Source organism: Pelobates fuscus, chromosome 3, assembly GCF_036172605.1.
Source record: "Pelobates fuscus isolate aPelFus1 chromosome 3, aPelFus1.pri, whole genome shotgun sequence".
Lineage (NCBI taxonomy): Eukaryota > Metazoa > Chordata > Amphibia > Anura > Pelobatidae > Pelobates > Pelobates fuscus.
In genome coordinates, this window is record NC_086319.1 from 398852022 (window position 1) to 398876045 (window position 24024).

Consider the following 24024-nt stretch of genomic DNA (forward strand, 5'->3'; position numbering starts at 1 on the left):
GTTCCTATTTAACATTTTCAATGACTGTTACTGCACTTGTTGCTGAATCAACAACATTTTGTGCTGGATCATGCTCTACATAGATCAGATATGAATGACTCTCGGAAATTGTCAATCACTTTGGGTTTTTTGTTTTTGAATTTTTTTTCTTGTACAATAATGGTCATTTTAAGCACGTCTCTCGAAAATCTGAACCGTATCAGTTTGGAAGAACCCAATTTTTGGGAAGTGCCCAAGTCAAGTTAAAATTTCTGCAATAGATTTTTTTTCATCTTATTCCAATAAACAGTATGCTTGCAAAGTTTGAAACAGCAAAATGTGAACTTAGACTAGGCGAGCGTTCTTGAGAGATCAGGAAGCTTGTCTGAAAATGTAACCATATGACTCGTGGTGTCGGTAAAACCAAAACACATCAAGTGTTGGTGGTATAGTGGTGAGCATAGCTGCCTTCCACGCAGTTGACCCGGGTTCGATTCCCGGCCAACGCAAGAAAATCTGATTTTACGATACTTTAGTCAGCAAATTTTGCGTTCCGATTTAACATTTTCAATGACTGTTACTGCACTTGTTGCTGAATCAACAACATTTTGTGCTGGATCATGCTCTACATAGATCAGATATGAATGACTCTCGGAAATTGTCAATCACTTTGGGTTTTTTGTTTTTGAATTTTTTTTCTTGTACAATAATGGTCATTTTAAGCACGTCTCTCGAAAATCTGAACCGTATCAGTTTGGAAGAACCCAATTTTTGGGAAGTGCCCAAGTCAAGTTAAAATTTCTGCAATAGATTTTTTTTCATCTTATTCCAATAAACAGTGTGCTTGCAAAGTTTGAAACAGCGAAATGTGAACTTAGACTGGATCATGCTCTACATAGATCAGATATGAATGACTCTCGGAAATTGTCAATCACTTTGGGTTTTTTGTTTTTGAATTTTTTTTCTTGTACAATAATGGTCATTTTAAGCACGTCTCTCGAAAATCTGAACCGTATCAGTTTGGAAGAACCCAATTTTTGGGAAGTGCCCAAGTCAAGTTAAAATTTCTGCAATAGATTTTTTTTCATCTTATTCCAATAAACAGTGTGCTTGCAAAGTTTGAAACAGCAAAATGTGAACTTAGACTAGGCGAGCGTTCTTGAGAGATCAGGAAGCTTGTCTGAAAATGTGACCGTATGGCTCGTGGTGTCGGTAAAACCAAAACGCATCAAGCGTTGGTGGTATATTGGTGCGCATAGCTGCCTTCCAAGCAGTTGACCTGGGTTCGATTCCAGGCCAACGCAAAAAAATCTGATTTTACGACACTTTATTCAGCAAATTTTGCGTTCCTATTTAACATTTTCAATGACTGTTACTGCACTTGTTGCTGAATCAACAACATTTTGTGCTGGATCATGCTCTAAATAGATCAGATATGAATGACTCTCGGAAATTGTCAATCACTTTGGGTTTTTTGTTTTTGAATTTTTTTTCTTGTACAATAATGGTCATTTTAAGCACGTCTCTCAAAAATCTGAACCGTATCAGTTTGGAAGAACCCAATTTTTGGGAAGTGCCCAAGTCAAGTTAAAATTTCTGCAATAGATTTTTTTTCATCTTATTCCAATAAACAGTGTGCTTGCAAAGTTTGAAACAGCGAAATGTGAACTTAGACTGGATCATGCTCTACATAGATCAGATATGAATGACTCTCGGAAATTGTCAATCACTTTGGGTTTTTTGTTTTTGAATTTTTTTTCTTGTACAATAATGGTCATATTAAGCACGTCTCTCGAAAATCTGAACCGTATCAGTTTGGAAGAACCCAATTTTTGGGAAGTGCCCAAGTCAAGTTAAAATTTCTGCAATAGATTTTTTTTCATCTTATTCCAATAAACAGTGTGCTTGCAAAGTTTGAAACAGCAAAATGTGAACTTAGACTAGGCGAGCGTTCTTGAGAGATCAGGAAGCTTGTCTGAAAATGTGACCATATGGCTCGTGGTGTCGGTAAAACCAAAACGCATCAAGCGTTGGTGGTATAGTGGTGAGCATAGCTGCCTTCCAAGCAGTTGACCCGGGTTCGATTCCCGGCCAACGCAAAAAAATCTGATTTTACGACACATTATTCAGCAAATTTTGCGTTCCTATTTAACATTTTCAATGACTGTTACTGCACTTGTTGCTGAATCAACAACATTTTGTGCTGGATCATGCTCTACATAGATCAGATATGAATGACTCTCGGAAATTGTCAATCACTTTGGGTTTTTTGTTTTTGAATTTTTTTTCTTGTACAATAATGGTCATTTTAAGCACGTCTCTCGAAAATCTGAACCGTATCAGTTTGGAAGAACCCAATTTTTGGGAAGTGCCCAAGTCAAGTTAAAATTTCTGCAATAGATTTTTTTTTCATCTTATTCCAATAAACAGTGTGCTTGCAAAGTTTGAAACAGCGAAATGTGAACTTAGACTGGATCATGCTCTACATAGATCAGATATGAATGACTTTCGGAAATTGTCAATCACTTTGGGTTTTTTGTTTTTGAATTTTTTTTCTTGTACAATAATGGTCATTTTAAGCACGTCTCTCGAAAATCTGAACCGTATCAGTTTGGAAGAACCCAATTTTTGGGAAGTGCCCAAGTCAAGTTAAAATTTCTGCAATAGATTTTTTTTCATCTTATTCCAATAAACAGTATGCTTGCAAAGTTTGAAACAGCAAAATGTGAACTTAGACTAGGCGAGCGTTCTTGAGAGATCAGGAAGCTTGTCTGAAAATGTAACCATATGGCTCGTGGTGTCGGTAAAACCAAAACACATCAAGTGTTGGTGGTATAGTGGTGAGCATAGCTGCCTTCCACGCAGTTGACCCGGGTTCGATTCCCGGCCAACGCAAGAAAATCTGATTTTACGACACTTTAGTCAGCAAATTTTGCGTTCCGATTTAACATTTTCAATGACTGTTACTGCACTTGTTGCTGAATCAACAACATTTTGTGCTGGATCATGCTCTACATAGATCAGATATGAATGACTCTCGGAAATTGTCAATCACTTTGGGTTTTTTGTTTTTGAATTTTTTTTCTTGTACAATAATGGTCATTTTAAGCACGTCTCTCGAAAATCTGAACCGTATCAGTTTGGAAGAACCCAATTTTTGGGAAGTGCCCAAGTCAAGTTAAAATTTCTGCAATAGATTTTTTTTCATCTTATTCCAATAAACAGTGTGCTTGCAAAGTTTGAAACAGCGAAATGTGAACTTAGACTGGATCATGCTCTACATAGATCAGATATGAATGACTCTCGGAAATTGTCAATCACTTTGGGTTTTTTGTTTTTGAATTTTTTTTCTTGTACAATAATGGTCATTTTAAGCACGTCTCTCGAAAATCTGAACCGTATCAGTTTGGAAGAACCCAATTTTTGGGAAGTGCCCAAGTCAAGTTAAAATTTCTGCAATAGATTTTTTTTCATCTTATTCCAATAAACAGTGTGCTTGCAAAGTTTGAAACAGCAAAATGTGAACTTAGACTAGGCGAGCGTTCTTGAGAGATCAGGAAGCTTGTCTGAAAATGTGACCATATGGCTCGTGGTGTCGGTAAAACCAAAACACATCAAGCGTTGGCGGTATAGTGGTGAGCATAGCTGCCTTCCAAGCAGTTGACCCGGGTTCGATTCCCGGCCAACGCAAGAAAATCTGATTTTACGACACTTTAGTCAGCAAATTTTGCGTTCCGATTTAACATTTTCAATGACTGTTACTGCACTTGTTGCTGAATCAACAACATTTTGTGCTGGATCATGCTCTACATAGATCAGATATGAATGACTCTCGGAAATTGTTAATCACTTTGGGTTTTTTGTTTTTGAATTTTTTTTCTTGTACAATAATGGTCATTTTAAGCACGTCTCTCGAAAATCTGAACCGTATCAGTTTGGAAGAACCCAATTTTTGGGAAGTGCCCAAGTCAAGTTAAAATTTCTGCAATAGATTTTTTTTCATCTTATTCCAATAAACAGTGTGCTTGCAAAGTTTGAAACAGCAAAATGTGAACTTAGACTAGGCGAGCGTTCTTGAGAGATCAGGAAGCTTGTCTGAAAATGTGACCGTATGGCTCGTGGTGTCGGTAAAACCAAAACGCATCAAGCGTTGGTGGTATATTGGTGAGCATAGCTGCCTTCCAAGCAGTTGACCTGGGTTCGATTCCCGGCCAACGCAAAAAAAATCTGATTTTACGACACTTTATTTAACATTTTCAATGACTGTTACTGCACTTGTTGCTGAATCAACAACATTTTGTGCTGGATCATGCTCTACATAGATCAGATATGAATGACTCTCGGATATTGTCAATCACTTTGGGTTTTTTGTTTTTGAATTTTTTTTCTTGTACAATAATGGTCATTTTAAGCACGTCTCTCAAAAATCTGAACCGTATCAGTTTGGAAGAACCCAATTTTTGGGAAGTGCCCAAGTCAAGTTAAAATTTCTGCAATAGATTTTTTTTCATCTTATTCCAATAAACAGTGTGCTTGCAAAGTTTGAAACAGCGAAATGTGAACTTAGACTGGATCATGCTCTACATAGATCAGATATGAATGACTCTCGGAAATTGTCAATCACTTTGGGTTTTTTGTTTTTGAATTTTTTTTCTTGTACAATAATGGTCATTTTAAGCACGTCTCTCGAAAATCTGAACCGTATCAGTTTGGAAGAACCCAATTTTTGGGAAGTGCCCAAGTCAAGTTAAAATTTCTGCAATAGATTTTTTTCATCTTATTCCAATAAACAGTGTGCTTGCAAAGTTTGAAACAGCAAAATGTGAACTTAGACTAGGCGAGCGTTCTTGAGAGATCAGGAAGCTTGTCTGAAAATGTAACCATATGGCTCGTGGTGTCGGTAAAACCAAAACACATCAAGCGTTGGTGGTATAGTGGTGAGCATAGCTGCCTTCCAAGCAGTTGACCCGGGTTCGATTCCCGGCCAACGCAAAAAAATCTGATTTTACGACACTTTATTCAGCAAATTTTGCGTTCCTATTTAACATTTTCAATGACTGTTACTGCACTTGTTGCTGAATCAACAACATTTTGTGCTGGATCATGATCTACATAGATCAGATATGAATGACTCTCGGAAATTGTCAATCACTTTGGGTTTTTTGTTTTTGAATTTTTTTTCTTGTGCAATAATGGTAATTTTAAGCACGTCTCTCAAAAATCTGAACCGTATCAGTTTGGAAGAACCCAATTTTTGGGAAGTGCCCAAGTCAAGTTAAAATTTCTGCAATAGATTTTTTTTCATCTTATTCCAATAAACAGTGTGCTTGCAAAGTTTGAAACAGCGAAATGTGAACTTAGACTGGATCATGCTCTACATAGATCAGATATGAATGACTCTCGGAAATTGTCAATCACTTTGGGTTTTTTGTTTTTGAATTTTTTTTCTTGTACAATAATGGTCATTTTAAGCACGTCTCTCGAAAATCTGAACCGTATCAGTTTGGAAGAACCCAATTTTTGGGAAGTGCCCAAGTCAAGTTAAAATTTCTGCAATAGATTTTTTTTCATCTTATTCCAATAAACAGTGTGCTTGCAAAGTTTGAAACAGCAAAATGTGAACTTAGACTAGGCGAGCGTTCTTGAGAGATCAGGAAGCTTGTCTGAAAATGTGACCGTATGGCTCGTGGTGTCGGTAAAACCAAAACGCATCAAGCGTTGGTGGTATAGTGGTGAGCATAGCTGCCTTCCAAGCAGTTGACCCGGGTTCGATTCCCGGCCAACGCAAAAAAATCTGATTTTACGACACTTTATTCAGCAAATTTTGCGTTCCTATTTAACATTTTCAATGACTGTTACTGCACTTGTTGCTGAATCAACAACATTTTGTGCTGGATCATGCTCTACATAGATCAGATATGAATGACTCTCGGAAATTGTCAATCACTTTGGGTTTTTTGTTTTTGAATTTTTTTTCTTGTACAATAATGGTCATTTTAAGCACGTCTCTCGAAAATCTGAACCGTATCAGTTTGGAAGAACCCAATTTTTGGGAAGTGCCCAAGTCAAGTTAAAATTTCTGCAATAGATTTTTTTTTCATCTTATTCCAATAAACAGTGTGCTTGCAAAGTTTGAAACAGCGAAATGTGAACTTAGACTGGATCATGCTCTACATAGATCAGATATGAATGACTCTCGGAAATTGTCAATCACTTTGGGTTTTTTGTTTTTGAATTTTTTTTCTTGTACAATAATGGTCATTTTAAGCACGTCTCTCGAAAATCTGAACCGTATCAGTTTGGAAGAACCCAATTTTTGGGAAGTGCCCAAGTCAAGTTAAAATTTCTGCAATAGATTTTTTTTCATCTTATTCCAATAAACAGTGTGCTTGCAAAGTTTGAAACAGCAAAATGTGAACTTAGACTAGGCGAGCGTTCTTGAGAGATCAGGAAGCTTGTCTGAAAATGTGACCGTATGGCTCGTGGTGTCGGTAAAACCAAAACACATCAAGCGTTGGTGGTATAGGGGTGAGCATAGCTGCCTTCCAAGCAGTTGACCCGGGTTCGATTCCCGGCCAACGCAAAAAAATCTGATTTTACGACACTTTATTCAGCAAATTTTGCGTTCCTATTTAACATTTTCAATGACTGTTACTGCACTTGTTGCTGAATCAACAACATTTTGTGCTGGATCATGCTCTACATAGATCAGATATGAATGACTCTCGGAAATTGTCAATCACTTTGGGTTTTTTGTTTTTGAATTTTTTTTCTTGTACAATAATGGTCATTTTAAGCACGTCTCTCGAAAATCTGAACCGTATCAGTTTGGAAGAACCCAATTTTTGGGAAGTGCCCTAGTCAAGTTAAAATTTCTGCAATAGATTTTTTTTCATCTTATTCCAATAAACAGTATGCTTGCAAAGTTTGAAACAGCAAAATGTGAACTTAGACTAGGCGAGCGTTCTTGAGAGATCAGGAAGCTTGTCTGAAAATGTAACCATATGACTCGTGGTGTCGGTAAAACCAAAACACATCAAGTGTTGGTGGTATAGTGGTGAGCATAGCTGCCTTCCACGCAGTTGACCCGGGTTCGATTCCCGGCCAACGCAAGAAAATCTGATTTTACGATACTTTAGTCAGCAAATTTTGCGTTCCGATTTAACATTTTCAATGACTGTTACTGCACTTGTTGCTGAATCAACAACATTTTGTGCTGGATCATGCTCTACATAGATCAGATATGAATGACTCTCGGAAATTGTCAATCACTTTGGGTTTTTTGTTTTTGAATTTTTTTTCTTGTACAATAATGGTCATTTTAAGCACGTCTCTCGAAAATCTGAACCGTATCAGTTTGGAAGAACCCAATTTTTGGGAAGTGCCCAAGTCAAGTTAAAATTTCTGCAATAGATTTTTTTTCATCTTATTCCAATAAACAGTGTGCTTGCAAAGTTTGAAACAGCGAAATGTGAACTTAGACTGGATCATGCTCTACATAGATCAGATATGAATGACTCTCGGAAATTGTCAATCACTTTGGGTTTTTTGTTTTTGAATTTTTTTTCTTGTACAATAATGGTCATTTTAAGCACGTCTCTCGAAAATCTGAACCGTATCAGTTTGGAAGAACCCAATTTTTGGGAAGTGCCCAAGTCAAGTTAAAATTTCTGCAATAGATTTTTTTTCATCTTATTCCAATAAACAGTGTGCTTGCAAAGTTTGAAACAGCAAAATGTGAACTTAGACTAGGCGAGCGTTCTTGAGAGATCAGGAAGCTTGTCTGAAAATGTGACCGTATGGCTCGTGGTGTCGGTAAAACCAAAACGCATCAAGCGTTGGTGGTATATTGGTGCGCATAGCTGCCTTCCAAGCAGTTGACCTGGGTTCGATTCCAGGCCAACGCAAAAAAATCTGATTTTACGACACTTTATTCAGCAAATTTTGCGTTCCTATTTAACATTTTCAATGACTGTTACTGCACTTGTTGCTGAATCAACAACATTTTGTGCTGGATCATGCTCTAAATAGATCAGATATGAATGACTCTCGGAAATTGTCAATCACTTTGGGTTTTTTGTTTTTGAATTTTTTTTCTTGTACAATAATGGTCATTTTAAGCACGTCTCTCAAAAATCTGAACCGTATCAGTTTGGAAGAACCCAATTTTTGGGAAGTGCCCAAGTCAAGTTAAAATTTCTGCAATAGATTTTTTTTCATCTTATTCCAATAAACAGTGTGCTTGCAAAGTTTGAAACAGCGAAATGTGAACTTAGACTGGATCATGCTCTACATAGATCAGATATGAATGACTCTCGGAAATTGTCAATCACTTTGGGTTTTTTGTTTTTGAATTTTTTTTCTTGTACAATAATGGTCATATTAAGCACGTCTCTCGAAAATCTGAACCGTATCAGTTTGGAAGAACCCAATTTTTGGGAAGTGCCCAAGTCAAGTTAAAATTTCTGCAATAGATTTTTTTTCATCTTATTCCAATAAACAGTGTGCTTGCAAAGTTTGAAACAGCAAAATGTGAACTTAGACTAGGCGAGCGTTCTTGAGAGATCAGGAAGCTTGTCTGAAAATGTGACCATATGGCTCGTGGTGTCGGTAAAACCAAAACGCATCAAGCGTTGGTGGTATAGTGGTGAGCATAGCTGCCTTCCAAGCAGTTGACCCGGGTTCGATTCCCGGCCAACGCAAAAAAATCTGATTTTACGACACTTTATTCAGCAAATTTTGCGTTCCTATTTAACATTTTCAATGACTGTTACTGCACTTGTTGCTGAATCAACAACATTTTGTGCTGGATCATGCTCTACATAGATCAGATATGAATGACTCTCGGAAATTGTCAATCACTTTGGGTTTTTTGTTTTTGAATTTTTTTTCTTGTACAATAATGGTCATTTTAAGCACGTCTCTCGAAAATCTGAACCGTATCAGTTTGGAAGAACCCAATTTTTGGGAAGTGCCCAAGTCAAGTTAAAATTTCTGCAATAGATTTTTTTTCATCTTATTCCAATAAACAGTATGCTTGCAAAGTTTGAAACAGCAAAATGTGAACTTAGACTAGGCGAGCGTTCTTGAGAGATCAGGAAGCTTGTCTGAAAATGTAACCATATGGCTCGTGGTGTCGGTAAAACCAAAACACATCAAGTGTTGGTGGTATAGTGGTGAGCATAGCTGCCTTCCACGCAGTTGACCCGGGTTCGATTCCCGGCCAACGCAAGAAAATCTGATTTTACGACACTTTAGTCAGCAAATTTTGCGTTCCGATTTAACATTTTCAATGACTGTTACTGCACTTGTTGCTGAATCAACAACATTTTGTGCTGGATCATGCTCTACATAGATCAGATATGAATGACTCTCGGAAATTGTCAATCACTTTGGGTTTTTTGTTTTTGAATTTTTTTTCTTGTACAATAATGGTCATTTTAAGCACGTCTCTCGAAAATCTGAACCGTATCAGTTTGGAAGAACCCAATTTTTGGGAAGTGCCCAAGTCAAGTTAAAATTTCTGCAATAGATTTTTTTTCATCTTATTCCAATAAACAGTGTGCTTGCAAAGTTTGAAACAGCGAAATGTGAACTTAGACTGGATCATGCTCTACATAGATCAGATATGAATGACTCTCGGAAATTGTCAATCACTTTGGGTTTTTTGTTTTTGAATTTTTTTTCTTGTACAATAATGGTCATTTTAAGCACGTCTCTCGAAAATCTGAACCGTATCAGTTTGGAAGAACCCAATTTTTGGGAAGTGCCCAAGTCAAGTTAAAATTTCTGCAATAGATTTTTTTTCATCTTATTCCAATAAACAGTGTGCTTGCAAAGTTTGAAACAGCAAAATGTGAACTTAGACTAGGCGAGCGTTCTTGAGAGATCAGGAAGCTTGTCTGAAAATGTGACCATATGGCTCGTGGTGTCGGTAAAACCAAAACACATCAAGCGTTGGCGGTATAGTGGTGAGCATAGCTGCCTTCCAAGCAGTTGACCCGGGTTCGATTCCCGGCCAACGCAAGAAAATCTGATTTTACGACACTTTAGTCAGCAAATTTTGCGTTCCGATTTAACATTTTCAATGACTGTTACTGCACTTGTTGCTGAATCAACAACATTTTGTGCTGGATCATGCTCTACATAGATCAGATATGAATGACTCTCGGAAATTGTTAATCACTTTGGGTTTTTTGTTTTTGAATTTTTTTTCTTGTACAATAATGGTCATTTTAAGCACGTCTCTCGAAAATCTGAACCGTATCAGTTTGGAAGAACCCAATTTTTGGGAAGTGCCCAAGTCAAGTTAAAATTTCTGCAATAGATTTTTTTTCATCTTATTCCAATAAACAGTGTGCTTGCAAAGTTTGAAACAGCAAAATGTGAACTTAGACTAGGCGAGCGTTCTTGAGAGATCAGGAAGCTTGTCTGAAAATGTGACCGTATGGCTCGTGGTGTCGGTAAAACCAAAACGCATCAAGCGTTGGTGGTATATTGGTGAGCATAGCTGCCTTCCAAGCAGTTGACCTGGGTTCGATTCCCGGCCAACGCAAAAAAAATCTGATTTTACGACACTTTATTTAACATTTTCAATGACTGTTACTGCACTTGTTGCTGAATCAACAACATTTTGTGCTGGATCATGCTCTACATAGATCAGATATGAATGACTCTCGGATATTGTCAATCACTTTGGGTTTTTTGTTTTTGAATTTTTTTTCTTGTACAATAATGGTCATTTTAAGCACGTCTCTCAAAAATCTGAACCGTATCAGTTTGGAAGAACCCAATTTTTGGGAAGTGCCCAAGTCAAGTTAAAATTTCTGCAATAGATTTTTTTTTCATCTTATTCCAATAAACAGTGTGCTTGCAAAGTTTGAAACAGCGAAATGTGAACTTAGACTGGATCATGCTCTACATAGATCAGATATGAATGACTCTCGGAAATTGTCAATCACTTTGGGTTTTTTGTTTTTGAATTTTTTTTCTTGTACAATAATGGTCATTTTAAGCACGTCTCTCGAAAATCTGAACCGTATCAGTTTGGAAGAACCCAATTTTTGGGAAGTGCCCAAGTCAAGTTAAAATTTCTGCAATAGATTTTTTTTCATCTTATTCCAATAAACAGTGTGCTTGCAAAGTTTGAAACAGCGAAATGTGAACTTAGACTGGATCATGCTCTACATAGATCAGATATGAATGACTCTCGGAAATTGTCAATCACTTTGGGTTTTTTGTTTTTGAATTTTTTTTCTTGTACAATAATGGTCATTTTAAGCACGTCTCTCGAAAATCTGAACCGTATCAGTTTGGAAGAACCCAATTTTTGGGAAGTGCCCAAGTCAAGTTAAAATTTCTGCAATAGATTTTTTTTCATCTTATTCCAATAAACAGTGTGCTTGCAAAGTTTGAAACAGCAAAATGTGAACTTAGACTAGGCGAGCGTTCTTGAGAGATCAGGAAGCTTGTCTGAAAATGTGACCATATGGCTCGTGGTGTCGGTAAAACCAAAACACATCAAGCGTTGGCGGTATAGTGGTGAGCATAGCTGCCTTCCAAGCAGTTGACCTGGGTTCGATTCCCGGCCAACGCAAGAAAATCTGATTTTACGACACTTTAGTCAGCAAATTTTGCGTTCCGATTTAACATTTTCAATGACTGTTACTGCACTTGTTGCTGAATCAACAACATTTTGTGCTGGATCATGCTCTACATAGATCAGATATGAATGACTCTCGTAAATTGTCAATCACTTTGGGTTTTTTGTTTTTGAATTTTTTTTCTTGTACAATAATGGTCATTTTAAGCACGTCTCTCGAAAATCTGAACCGTATCAGTTTGGAAGAACCCAATTTTTGGGAAGTGCCCAAGTCAAGTTAAAATTTCTGCAATAGATTTTTTTTCATCTTATTCCAATAAACAGTGTGCTTGCAAAGTTTGAAACAGCAAAATGTGAACTTAGACTAGGCGAGCGTTCTTGAGAGATCAGGAAGCTTGTCTGAAAATGTGACCGTATGGCTCGTGGTGTCGGTAAAACCAAAACGCATCAAGCGTTGGTGGTATATTGGTGAGCATAGCTGCCTTCCAAGCAGTTGACCTGGGTTCGATTCCCGGCCAACGCAAAAAAAATCTGATTTTACGACACTTTATTTAACATTTTCAATGACTGTTACTGCACTTGTTGCTGAATCAACAACATTTTGTGCTGGATCATGCTCTACATAGATCAGATATGAATGACTCTCGGATATTGTCAATCACTTTGGGTTTTTTGTTTTTGAATTTTTTTTCTTGTACAATAATGGTCATTTTAAGCACGTCTCTCAAAAATCTGAACCGTATCAGTTTGGAAGAACCCAATTTTTGGGAAGTGCCCAAGTCAAGTTAAAATTTCTGCAATAGATTTTTTTTCATCTTATTCCAATAAACAGTGTGCTTGCAAAGTTTGAAACAGCGAAATGTGAACTTAGACTGGATCATGCTCTACATAGATCAGATATGAATGACTCTCGGAAATTGTCAATCACTTTGGGTTTTTTGTTTTTGAATTTTTTTTCTTGTACAATAATGGTCATTTTAAGCACGTCTCTCGAAAATCTGAACCGTATCAGTTTGGAAGAACCCAATTTTTGGGAAGTGCCCAAGTCAAGTTAAAATTTCTGCAATAGATTTTTTTTCATCTTATTCCAATAAACAGTGTGCTTGCAAAGTTTGAAACAGCAAAATGTGAACTTAGACTAGGCGAGCGTTCTTGAGAGATCAGGAAGCTTGTCTGAAAATGTGACCGTATGGCTCGTGGTGTCGGTAAAACCAAAACGCATCAAGCGTTGGTGGTATAGTGGTGTGCATAGCTGCCTTCCAAGCAGTTGACCCGGGTTCGATTCCCGGCCAACGCAAAAAAATCTGATTTTACGACACTTTATTCAGCAAATTTTGCGTTCCTATTTAACATTTTCAATGACTGTTACTGCACTTGTTGCTGAATCAACAACATTTTGTGCTGGATCATGCTCTACATAGATCAGATATGAATGACTCTCGGAAATTGTCAATCACTTTGGGTTTTTTGTTTTTGAATTTTTTTTCTTGTACAATAATGGTCATTTTAAGCACGTCTCTCGAAAATCTGAACCGTATCAGTTTGGAAGAACCCAATTTTTGGGAAGTGCCCAAGTCAAGTTAAAATTTCTGCAATAGATTTTTTTTTCATCTTATTCCAATAAACAGTGTGCTTGCAAAGTTTGAAACAGCGAAATGTGAACTTAGACTGGATCATGCTCTACATAGATCAGATATGAATGACTCTCAGAAATTGTCAATCACTTTGGGTTTTTTGTTTTTGAATTTTTTTTCTTGTACAATAATGGTCATTTTAAGCACGGCTCTCGAAAATCTGAACCGTATCAGTTTGGAAGAACCCAATTTTTGGGAAGTGCCCAAGTCAAGTTAAAATTTCTGCAATAGATTTTTTTTCATCTTATTCCAATAAACAGTGTGCTTGCAAAGTTTGAAACAGCAAAATGTGAACTTAGACTAGGCGAGCGTTCTTAAAAGATCAGGAAGCTTGTCTGAAAATGTGACCGTATGGCTCGTGGTGTCGGTAAAACTAAAACACATCAAGCGTTGGTGGTATAGGGGTGAGCATAGCTGCCTTCCAAGCAGTTGACCCGGGTTCGATTCCCGGCCAACGCCAAAAAATCTGATTTTACGACACTTTATTCAGCAAATTTTGCGTTCCTATTTAACATTTTCAATGACTGTTACTGCACTTGTTGCTGAATCAACAACATTTTGTGCTGGATCATGCTCTACATAGATCAGATATGAATGACTCTCGGAAATTGTCAATCACTTTGGGTTTTTTGTTTTTGAATTTTTTTTCTTGTACAATAATGGTCATTTTAAGCACGTCTCTCGAAAATCTGAACTGTATCAGTTTGGAAGAACCCAATTTTTGGGAAGTGCCCAAGTCAAGTTAAAATTTCTGCAATAGATTTTTTTTCATCTTATTCCAATAAACAGTATGCTTGCAAAGTTTGAAACAGCAAAATGTGAACTTAGACTAGGCGAGCGTTCTTGAGAGATCAGGAAGCTTGTCTGAAAATGTAACCATATGGCTCGTGGTGTCGGTAAAACCAAAACACATCAAGCGTTGGTGGTATAGTGGTGAGCATAGCTGCCTTCCAAGCAGTTGACCCGGGTTTGATTCCTGGCCAACGCAAGAAAATCTGATTTTACGACACTTTAGTCAGCAAATTTTGCGTTCCGATTTAACATTTTCAATGACTGTTACTGCACTTGTTGCTGAATCAACAACATTTTGTGCTGTATCATGCTCTACATAGATCAGATATGAATGACTCTCGGAAATTGTCAATCACTTTGGGTTTTTTGTTTTTGAATTTTTTTTCTTGTACAATAATGGTCATTTTAAGCACGTCTCTCGAAAATCTGAACCGTATCAGTTTGGAAGAACCCAATTTTTGGGAAGTGCCCAAGTCAAGTTAAAATTTCTGCAATAGATTTTTTTTTATCTTATTCCAATAAACAGTGTGCTTGCAAAGTTTGAAACAGCGAAATGTGAACTTAGACTAGGCGAGCGTTCTTGAGAGATCAGGAAGCTTGTCTGAAAATGTGACCGTATGGCTCGTGGTGTCGGTAAAACCAAAACACATCAAGCGTTGGTGGTATAGGGGTGAGCATAGCTGCCTTCCAAGCAGTTGACCCGGGTTCGATTCCCGGCCAATGCAAAAAAATCTGATTTTACGACACTTTATTCAGCAAATTTTGCGTTCCTATTTAACATTTTCAATGACTGTTACTGCACTTGTTGCTGAATCAACAACATTTTGTGCTGGATCATGCTCTACATAGATCAGATATGAATGACTCTCGGAAATTGTCAATCACTTTGGGTTTTTTGTTTTTGAATTTTTTTTCTTGTACAATAATGGTCATTTTAAGCACGTCTCTCGAAAATCTGAACTGTATCAGTTTGGAAGAACCCAATTTTTGGGAAGTGCCCAAGTCAAGTTAAAATTTCTGCAATAGATTTTTTTCATCTTATTCCAATAAACAGTGTGCTTGCAAAGTTTGAAACAGCGAAATGTGAACTTAGACTGGATCATGCTCTACATAGATCAGATATGAATGACTCTCGGAAATTGTCAATCACTTTGGGTTTTTTGTTTTTGAATTTTTTTTCTTGTACAATAATGGTCATTTTAAGCACGTCTCTCGAAAATCTGAACCGTATCAGTTTGGAAGAACCCAATTTTTGGGAAGTGCCCAAGTCAAGTTAAAATTTCTGCAATAGATTTTTTTTCATCTTATTCCAATAAACAGTGTGCTTGCAAAGTTTGAAACAGCGAAATGTGAACTTAGACTGGATCATGCTCTACATAGATCAGATATGAATGACTCTCGGAAATTGTCAATCACTTTGGGTTTTTTGTTTTTGAATTTTTTTTCTTGTACAATAATGGTCATTTTAAGCACGTCTCTCGAAAATCTGAACCGTATCAGTTTGGAAGAACCCAATTTTTGGGAAGTGCCCAAGTCAAGTTAAAATTTCTGCAATAGATTTTTTTTCATCTTATTCCAATAAACAGTGTGCTTGCAAAGTTTGAAACAGCGAAATGTGAACTTAGACTGGATCATGCTCTACATAGATCAGATATGAATGACTCTCGGAAATTGTCAATCACTTTGGGTTTTTTGTTTTTGAATTTTTTTTCTTGTACAATAATGGTCATTTTAAGCACGTCTCTCGAAAATCTGAACCGTATCAGTTTGGAAGAACCCAATTTTTGGGAAGTGCCCAAGTCAAGTTAAAATTTCTGCAATAGATTTTTTTTCATCTTATTCCAATAAACAGTGTGCTTGCAAAGTTTGAAACAGCAAAATGTGAACTTAGACTAGGCGAGCGTTCTTGAGAGATCAGGAAGCTTGTCTGAAAATGTGACCATATGGCTCGTGGTGTCGGTAAAACCAAAACACATCAAGCGTTGGCGGTATAGTGGTGAGCATAGCTGCCTTCCAAGCAGTTGACCTGGGTTCGATTCCCGGCCAACGCAAGAAAATCTGATTTTACGACACTTTAGTCAGCAAATTTTGCGTTCCGATTTAACATTTTCAATGACTGTTACTGCACTTGTTGCTGAATCAACAACATTTTGTGCTGGATCATGCTCTACATAGATCAGATATGAATGACTCTCGGAAATTGTCAATCACTTTGGGTTTTTTGTTTTTGAATTTTTTTTCTTGTACAATAATGGTCATTTTAAGCACGTCTCTCGAAAATCTGAACCGTATCAGTTTGGAAGAACCCAATTTTTGGGAAGTGCCCAAGTCAAGTTAAAATTTCTGCAATAGATTTTTTTTCATCTTATTCCAATAAACAGTGTGCTTGCAAAGTTTGAAACAGCAAAATGTGAACTTAGACTAGGCGAGCGTTCTTGAGAGATCAGGAAGCTTGTCTGAAAATGTGACCGTATGGCTCGTGGTGTCGGTAAAACCAAAACGCATCAAGCGTTGGTGGTATATTGGTGAGCATAGCTGCCTTCCAAGCAGTTGACCTGGGTTCGATTCCCGGCCAACGCAAAAAAAATCTGATTTTACGACACTTTATTTAACATTTTCAATGACTGTTACTGCACTTGTTGCTGAATCAACAACATTTTGTGCTGGATCATGCTCTACATAGATCAGATATGAATGACTCTCGGATATTGTCAATCACTTTGGGTTTTTTGTTTTTGAATTTTTTTTCTTGTACAATAATGGTCATTTTAAGCACGTCTCTCAAAAATCTGAACCGTATCAGTTTGGAAGAACCCAATTTTTGGGAAGTGCCCAAGTCAAGTTAAAATTTCTGCAATAGATTTTTTTTCATCTTATTCCAATAAACAGTGTGCTTGCAAAGTTTGAAACAGCGAAATGTGAACTTAGACTGGATCATGCTCTACATAGATCAGATATGAATGACTCTCGGAAATTGTCAATCACTTTGGGTTTTTTGTTTTTGAATTTTTTTTCTTGTACAATAATGGTCATTTTAAGCACGTCTCTCGAAAATCTGAACCGTATCAGTTTGGAAGAACCCAATTTTTGGGAAGTGCCCAAGTCAAGTTAAAATTTCTGCAATAGATTTTTTTTCATCTTATTCCAATAAACAGTGTGCTTGCAAAGTTTGAAACAGCAAAATGTGAACTTAGACTAGGCGAGCGTTCTTGAGAGATCAGGAAGCTTGTCTGAAAATGTGACCGTATGGCTCGTGGTGTCGGTAAAACCAAAACGCATCAAGCGTTGGTGGTATAGTGGTGTGCATAGCTGCCTTCCAAGCAGTTGACCCGGGTTCGATTCCCGGCCAACGCAAAAAAATCTGATTTTACGACACTTTATTCAGCAAATTTTGCGTTCCTATTTAACATTTTCAATGACTGTTACTGCACTTGTTGCTGAATCAACAACATTTTGTGCTGGATCATGCTCTACATAGATCAGATATGAATGACTCTCGGAAATTGTCAATCACTTTGGGTTTTTTGTTTTTGAATTTTTTTTCTTGTACAATAATGGTCATTTTAAGCACGTCTCTCGAAAATCTGAACCGTATCAGTTTGGAAGAACCCAATTTTTGGGAAGTGCCCAAGTCAAGTTAAAATTTCTGCAATAGATTTTTTTTTCATCTTATTCCAATAAACAGTGTGCTTGCAAAGTTTGAAACAGCGAAATGTGAACTTAGACTGGATCATGCTCTACATAGATCAGATATGAATGACTCTCGGAAATTGTCAATCACTTTGGGTTTTTTGTTTTTGAATTTTTTTTCTTGTACAATAATGGTCATTTTAAGCACGGCTCTCGAAAATCTGAACCGTATCAGTTTGGAAGAACCCAATTTTTGGGAAGTGCCCAAGTCAAGTTAAAATTTCTGCAATAGATTTTTTTTCATCTTATTCCAATAAACAGTGTGCTTGCAAAGTTTGAAACAGCAAAATGTGAACTTAGACTAGGCGAGCGTTCTTAAAAGATCAGGAAGCTTGTCTGAAAATGTGACCGTATGGCTCGTGGTGTCGGTAAAACTAAAACACATCAAGCGTTGGTGGTATAGGGGTGAGCATAGCTGCCTTCCAAGCAGTTGACCCGGGTTCGATTCCCGGCCAACGCCAAAAAATCTGATTTTACGACACTTTATTCAGCAAATTTTGCGTTCCTATTTAACATTTTCAATGACTGTTACTGCACTTGTTGCTGAATCAACAACATTTTGTGCTGGATCATGCTCTACATAGATCAGATATGAATGACTCTCGGAAATTGTCAATCACTTTGGGTTTTTTGTTTTTGAATTTTTTTTCTTGTACAATAATGGTCATTTTAAGCACGTCTCTCGAAAATCTGAACTGTATCAGTTTGGAAGAACCCAATTTTTGGGAAGTGCCCAAGTCAAGTTAAAATTTCTGCAATAGATTTTTTTTCATCTTATTCCAATAAACAGTATGCTTGCAAAGTTTGAAACAGCAAAATGTGAACTTAGACTAGGCGAGCGTTCTTGAGAGATCAGGAAGCTTGTCTGAAAATGTAACCATATGGCTCGTGGTGTCGGTAAAACCAAAACACATCAAGCGTTGGTGGTATAGTGGTGAGCATAGCTGCCTTCCAAGCAGTTGACCCGGGTTTGATTCCTGGCCAACGCAAGAAAATCTGATTTTACGACACTTTAGTCAGCAAATTTTGCGTTCCGATTTAACATTTTCAATGACTGTTACTGCACTTGTTGCTGAATCAACAACATTTTGTGCTGGATCATGCTCTACATAGATCAGATATGAATGACTCTCGGAAATTGTCAATCACTTTGGGTTTTTTGTTTTTGAATTTTTTTTCTTGTACAATAATGGTCCTTTTAAGCACGTCTCTCGAAAATCTGAACCGTATCAGTTTGGAAGAACCCAATTTTTGGGAAGTGCCCAAGTCAAGTTAAAATTTCTGCAATAGATTTTTTTTTATCTTATTCCAATAAACAGTGTGCTTGCAAAGTTTGAAACAGCGAAATGTGAACTTAGACTAGGCGAGCGTTCTTGAGAGATCAGGAAGCTTGTCTGAAAATGTGACCGTATGGCTCGTGGTGTCGGTAAAACCAAAACACATCAAGCGTTGGTGGTATAGGGGTGAGCATAGCTGCCTTCCAAGCAGTTGACCCGGGTTCGATTCCCGGCCAATGCAAAAAAATCTGATTTTACGACACTTTATTCAGCAAATTTTGCGTTCCTATTTAACATTTTCAATGACTGTTACTGCACTTGTTGCTGAATCAACAACATTTTGTGCTGGATCATGCTCTACATAGATCAGATATGAATGACTCTCGGAAATTGTCAATCACTTTGGGTTTTTTGTTTTTGAATTTTTTTTCTTGTACAATAATGGTCATTTTAAGCACGTCTCTCGAAAATCTGAACTGTATCAGTTTGGAAGAACCCAATTTTTGGGAAGTGCCCAAGTCAAGTTAAAATTTCTGCAATAGATTTTTTTCATCTTATTCCAATAAACAGTGTGCTTGCAAAGTTTGAAACAGCGAAATGTGAACTTAGACTGGATCATGCTCTACATAGATCAGATATGAATGACTCTCGGAAATTGTCAATCACTTTGGGTTTTTTGTTTTTGAATTTTTTTTCTTGTACAATAATGGTCATTTTAAGCACGTCTCTCGAAAATCTGAACCGTATCAGTTTGGAAGAACCCAATTTTTGGGAAGTACCCAAGTCAAGTTAAAATTTCTGCAATAGATTTTTTTTCATCTTATTCCAATAAACAGTGTGCTTGCAAAGTTTGAAACAGCAAAATGTGAACTTAGACTAGGCGAGCGTTCTTGAGAGATCAGGAAGCTTGTCTGAAAATGTGACCGTATGGCTCGTGGTGTCGGTAAAACCAAAACGCATCAAGCGTTGGTGGTATAGTGGTGAGCATAGCTGCCTTCCAAGCAGTTGACCCGGGTTCGATTCCCAGCCAACGCAAAAAAATCTGATTTTACGACACTTTATTCAGCAAATTTTGCGTTCCTATTTAACATTTTCAACGACTGTTACTGCACTTGTTGCTGAATCAACAACATTTTGTGCTGGATCATGCTCTACATAGATCAGATATGAATGACTCTCGGAAATTGTCACTCACTTTGGGTTTTTTGTTTTTGAATTTTTTTTCTTGTACAATAATGGTAATTTTAAGCACGTCTCTCGAAAATCTGAACCGTATCAGTTTGGAAGAACCCAATTTTTGGGAAGTGCCCAAGTCAAGTTAAAATTTCTGCAATAGATTTTTTTTCATCTTATTCCAATAAACAGTGTGCTTGCAAAGTTTGAAACAGCAAAATGTGAACTTAGACTAGGCGAGCGTTCTTGAGAGATCAGGAAGCTTGTCTGAAAATGTGACCATATGGCTCGTGGTGTCGGTAAAACCAAAACGCCTCAAGCATTGGTGGTATAGTGGTGAGCATAGCTGCCTTCCAAGCAGTTGACCTGGGTTCGATTCCCGGCCAACGCAAGAAAATCTGATTTTACGACACTTTAGTCAGCAAATTTTGCGTTCCGATTTAACATTTTCAATGACTGTTACTGCACTTGTTGCTGAATCAACAACATTTTGTGCTGGATCATGCTCTACATAGATCAGATATGAATGACTCTCGGAAATTGTCAATCACTTTGGGTTTTTTGTTTTTGAATTTTTTTTCTTGTACAATAATGGTCATTTTAAGCACGTCTCTCGAAAATCTGAACCGTATCAGTTTGGAAGAACCCAATTTTTGGGAAGTGCCCAAGTCAAGTTAAAATTTCTGCAATAGATTTTTTTTCATCTTATTCCAATAAACAGTGTGCTTGCAAAGTTTGAAACAGCGAAATGTGAACTTAGACTAGGCGAGCGTTCTTGAGAGATCAGGAAGCTTGTCTGAAAATGTGACCGTATGGCTCGTGGTGTCGGTAAAACTAAAACACATCAATAGATTTTTTTCATCTTATTCCAATAAACAGTGTGCTTGCAAAGTTTGAAACAGCAAAATGTGAACTTAGACTAGGCGAGCGTTCTTGAGAGATCAGGAAGCTTGTCTGAAAATGTGACCGTATGGCTCGTGGTGTCGGTAAAACCAAAACGCATCAAGCGTTGGTGGTATAGTGGTGAGCATAGCTGCCTTCCAAGCAGTTGACCCGGGTTCGATTCCCGGCCAACGCAAGAAAATCTGATTTTACGACACTTTAGTCAGCAAATTTTGCGTTCCGATTTAACATTTTCAATGACTGTTACTGCACTTGTTGCTGAATCAACAACATTTTGTGCTGGATCATGCTCTACATAGATCAGATATGAATGACTCTCGGAAATTGTCAATCACTTTGGGTTTTTTGTTTTTGAATTTTTTTTCTTGTACAATAATGGTCATTTTAAGCACGTCTCTCGAAAATCTGAACCGTATCAGTTTGGAAGAACCCAATTTTTGGGAAGTGCCCAAGTCAAGTTAAAATTTCTGCAATAGATTTTTTTTCATCTTATTCCAATAAACAGTATGCTTGCAAAGTTTGAAACAGCAAAATGTGAACTTAGACTAGGCGAGCGTTCTTGAGAGATCAGGAAGCTTGTCTGAATATGTGACCATATGGCTCGTGGTGTCGGTAAAACCAAAACACATCAAGCGTTGGTGGTATAGTGGTGAGCATAGCTGCCTTCCAAGCAGTTGACCCGGGTTCGATTCCCGGCCAACGCAATAAAATCTGATTTTACGACACTTTAGTCAGCAAATTTTGCGTTCCGATTTAACATTTTCAATGACTGTTACTGCACTTGTTGCTGAATCAACAACATTTTGTGCTGGATCATGCTCTACATAGATCAGATATGAATGACTCTCGGAAATTGTCAATCACTTTGGGTTTTTTGTTTTTGAATTTTTTTTCTTGTACAATAATGGTCATTTTAAGCACGTCTCTCGAAAATCTGAACCGTATCAGTTTGGAAGAACCCAATTTTTGGGAAGTGCCCAAGTCAAGTTAAAATTTCTGCAATAGATTTTTTTTCATCTTATTCCAATAAACAGTGTGCTTGCAAAGTTTTAAACAGCGAAATGTGAACTTAGACTAGGCGAGCGTTCTTGAGAGATCAGGAAGCTTGTCTGAAAATGTGACCATATGGCTCGTGGTGTCGGTAAGACCAAAACGCATCAAGCGTTGGTGGTATAGTGGTGAGCATAGCTGCCTTCCAAAACGCATCAAGCGTTGGTGGTATAGTGGTGAGCATAGCTGCCTTCCAAGCAGTTGACCCGGGTTCGATTCCCGGCCAACGCAAAAAAATCTGATTTTACGACACTTTATTCAGCAAATTTTGCGTTCCTATTTAACATTTTCAATGACTGTTACTACACTTGTTGCTGAATCAACAACATTTTGTGCTGGATCATGCTCTACATAGATCAGATATGAATGACTCTCGGAAATTGTCAATCACTTTGGGTTTTTTGTTTTTGAATTTTTTTTCTTGTACAATAATGGTCATTTTAAGCACGTCTCTCGAAAATCTGAACCGTATCAGTTTGGAAGAACCCAATTTTTGGGAAGTGCCCAAGTCAAGTTAAAATTTCTGCAATAGATTTTTTTTCATCTTATTCCAATAAACAGTGTGCTTGCAAAGTTTGAAACAGCGAAATAAGAACTTAGACTGGATCATGCTCTACATAGATCAGATATGAATGACTCTCGGAAATTGTCAATCACTTTGGGTTTTTTGTTTTTGAATTTTTTTTCTTGTACAATAATGGTCATTTTAAGCACGTCTCTCGAAAATCTGAACCGTATCAGTTTGGAAGAACCCAATTTTTGGGAAGTGCCCAAGTCAAGTTAAAATTTCTGCAATAGATTTTTTTTCATCTTATTCCAATAAACAGTGTGCTTGCAAAGTTTGAAACAGCAAAATGTGAACTTAGACTAGGCGAGCGTTCTTGAGAGATCAGGAAGCTTGTCTGAAAATGTGACCGTATGGCTCGTGGTGTCGGTAAAACCAAAACGCATCAAGCGTTGGTGGTATAGTGGTGAGCATAGCTGCCTTCCAAGCAGTTCACCCGGGTTCGATTCCCGGCCAACGCAAAAAAATCTGATTTTACGACACTTTATTCAGCAAATTTTGCGTTCCTATTTAACATTTTCAATGACTGTTACTGCACTTGTTGCTGAATCAACAACATTTTGTGCTGGATCATGCTCTACATAGATCAGATATGAATGACTCTCGGAAATTGTCAATCACTTTGGGTTTTTTGTTTTTGAATTTTTTTTCTTGTACAATAATGGTCATTTTAAGCACGTCTCTCGAAAATCTGAACCGTATCAGTTTGGAAGAACCCAATTTTTGGGAAGTGCCCAAGTCAAGTTAAAATTTCTGCAATAGATTTTTTTTCATCTTATTCCAATAAACAGTGTGCTTGCAAAGTTTGAAACAGCGAAATGTGAACTTAGACTGGATCATGCTCTACATAGATCAGATATGAATGACTCTCGGAAATTGTCAATCACTTTGGGTGTTTTGTTTTTGAATTTTTTTTCTTGTACAATAATGGTCATTTTAAGCACGTCTCTCGAAAATCTGAACCGTATCAGTTTGGAAGAACCCAATTTTTGGGAAGTGCCCAAGTCAAGTTAAAATTTCTGCAATAGATTTTTTTTCATCTTATTCCAATAAACAGTGTGCTTGCAAAGTTTGAAACAGCAAAATGTGAACTTAGACTAGGCGAGCGTTCTTGAGAGATCAGGAAGCTTGTCTGAAAATGTGACCGTATGGCTCGTGGTGTCGGTAAAACCAAAACGCATCAAGCGTTGGTGGTATAGTGGTGAGCATAGCTACCTTCCAAGCAGTTGACCCGGGTTCGATTCCCGGCCAACGCAAAAAAATCTGATTTTACGACACTTTATTCAGCAAATTTTGCGTTCCTATTTAACATTTTCAACGACTGTTACTGCACTTGTTGCTGAATCAACAACATTTTGT

General features: G+C 37.4%; 7 non-coding genes across 7 annotated transcripts; all 7 read left to right on the top strand.

Annotated features, from left to right (window-relative positions):
• The first annotated feature begins 2006 nt into the window (after nt 1-2006).
• TRNAG-UCC (transfer RNA glycine (anticodon UCC)) lies at nt 2007-2078 on the top strand. Its single transcript has one exon. It is a non-coding gene; the product is annotated as a tRNA-Gly (tRNA).
• Nucleotides 2079-4899: 2821 nt separating this feature from the next.
• On the top strand, nt 4900-4971 carry TRNAG-UCC (transfer RNA glycine (anticodon UCC)). Its single transcript has one exon. It is a non-coding gene; the product is annotated as a tRNA-Gly (tRNA).
• Nucleotides 4972-5694: 723 nt separating this feature from the next.
• Nucleotides 5695-5766, top strand: TRNAG-UCC (transfer RNA glycine (anticodon UCC)). Its single transcript has one exon. It is a non-coding gene; the product is annotated as a tRNA-Gly (tRNA).
• Nucleotides 5767-8609: 2843 nt separating this feature from the next.
• Nucleotides 8610-8681, top strand: TRNAG-UCC (transfer RNA glycine (anticodon UCC)). Its single transcript has one exon. It is a non-coding gene; the product is annotated as a tRNA-Gly (tRNA).
• Nucleotides 8682-21153: 12472 nt separating this feature from the next.
• Nucleotides 21154-21225, top strand: TRNAG-UCC (transfer RNA glycine (anticodon UCC)). Its single transcript has one exon. It is a non-coding gene; the product is annotated as a tRNA-Gly (tRNA).
• Nucleotides 21226-21682: 457 nt separating this feature from the next.
• Nucleotides 21683-21754, top strand: TRNAG-UCC (transfer RNA glycine (anticodon UCC)). Its single transcript has one exon. It is a non-coding gene; the product is annotated as a tRNA-Gly (tRNA).
• A 505-nt stretch (nt 21755-22259) lies between these two features.
• On the top strand, nt 22260-22331 carry TRNAG-UCC (transfer RNA glycine (anticodon UCC)). The gene has a single exon. It is a non-coding gene; the product is annotated as a tRNA-Gly (tRNA).
• Nucleotides 22332-24024: the final 1693 nt, after the last annotated feature.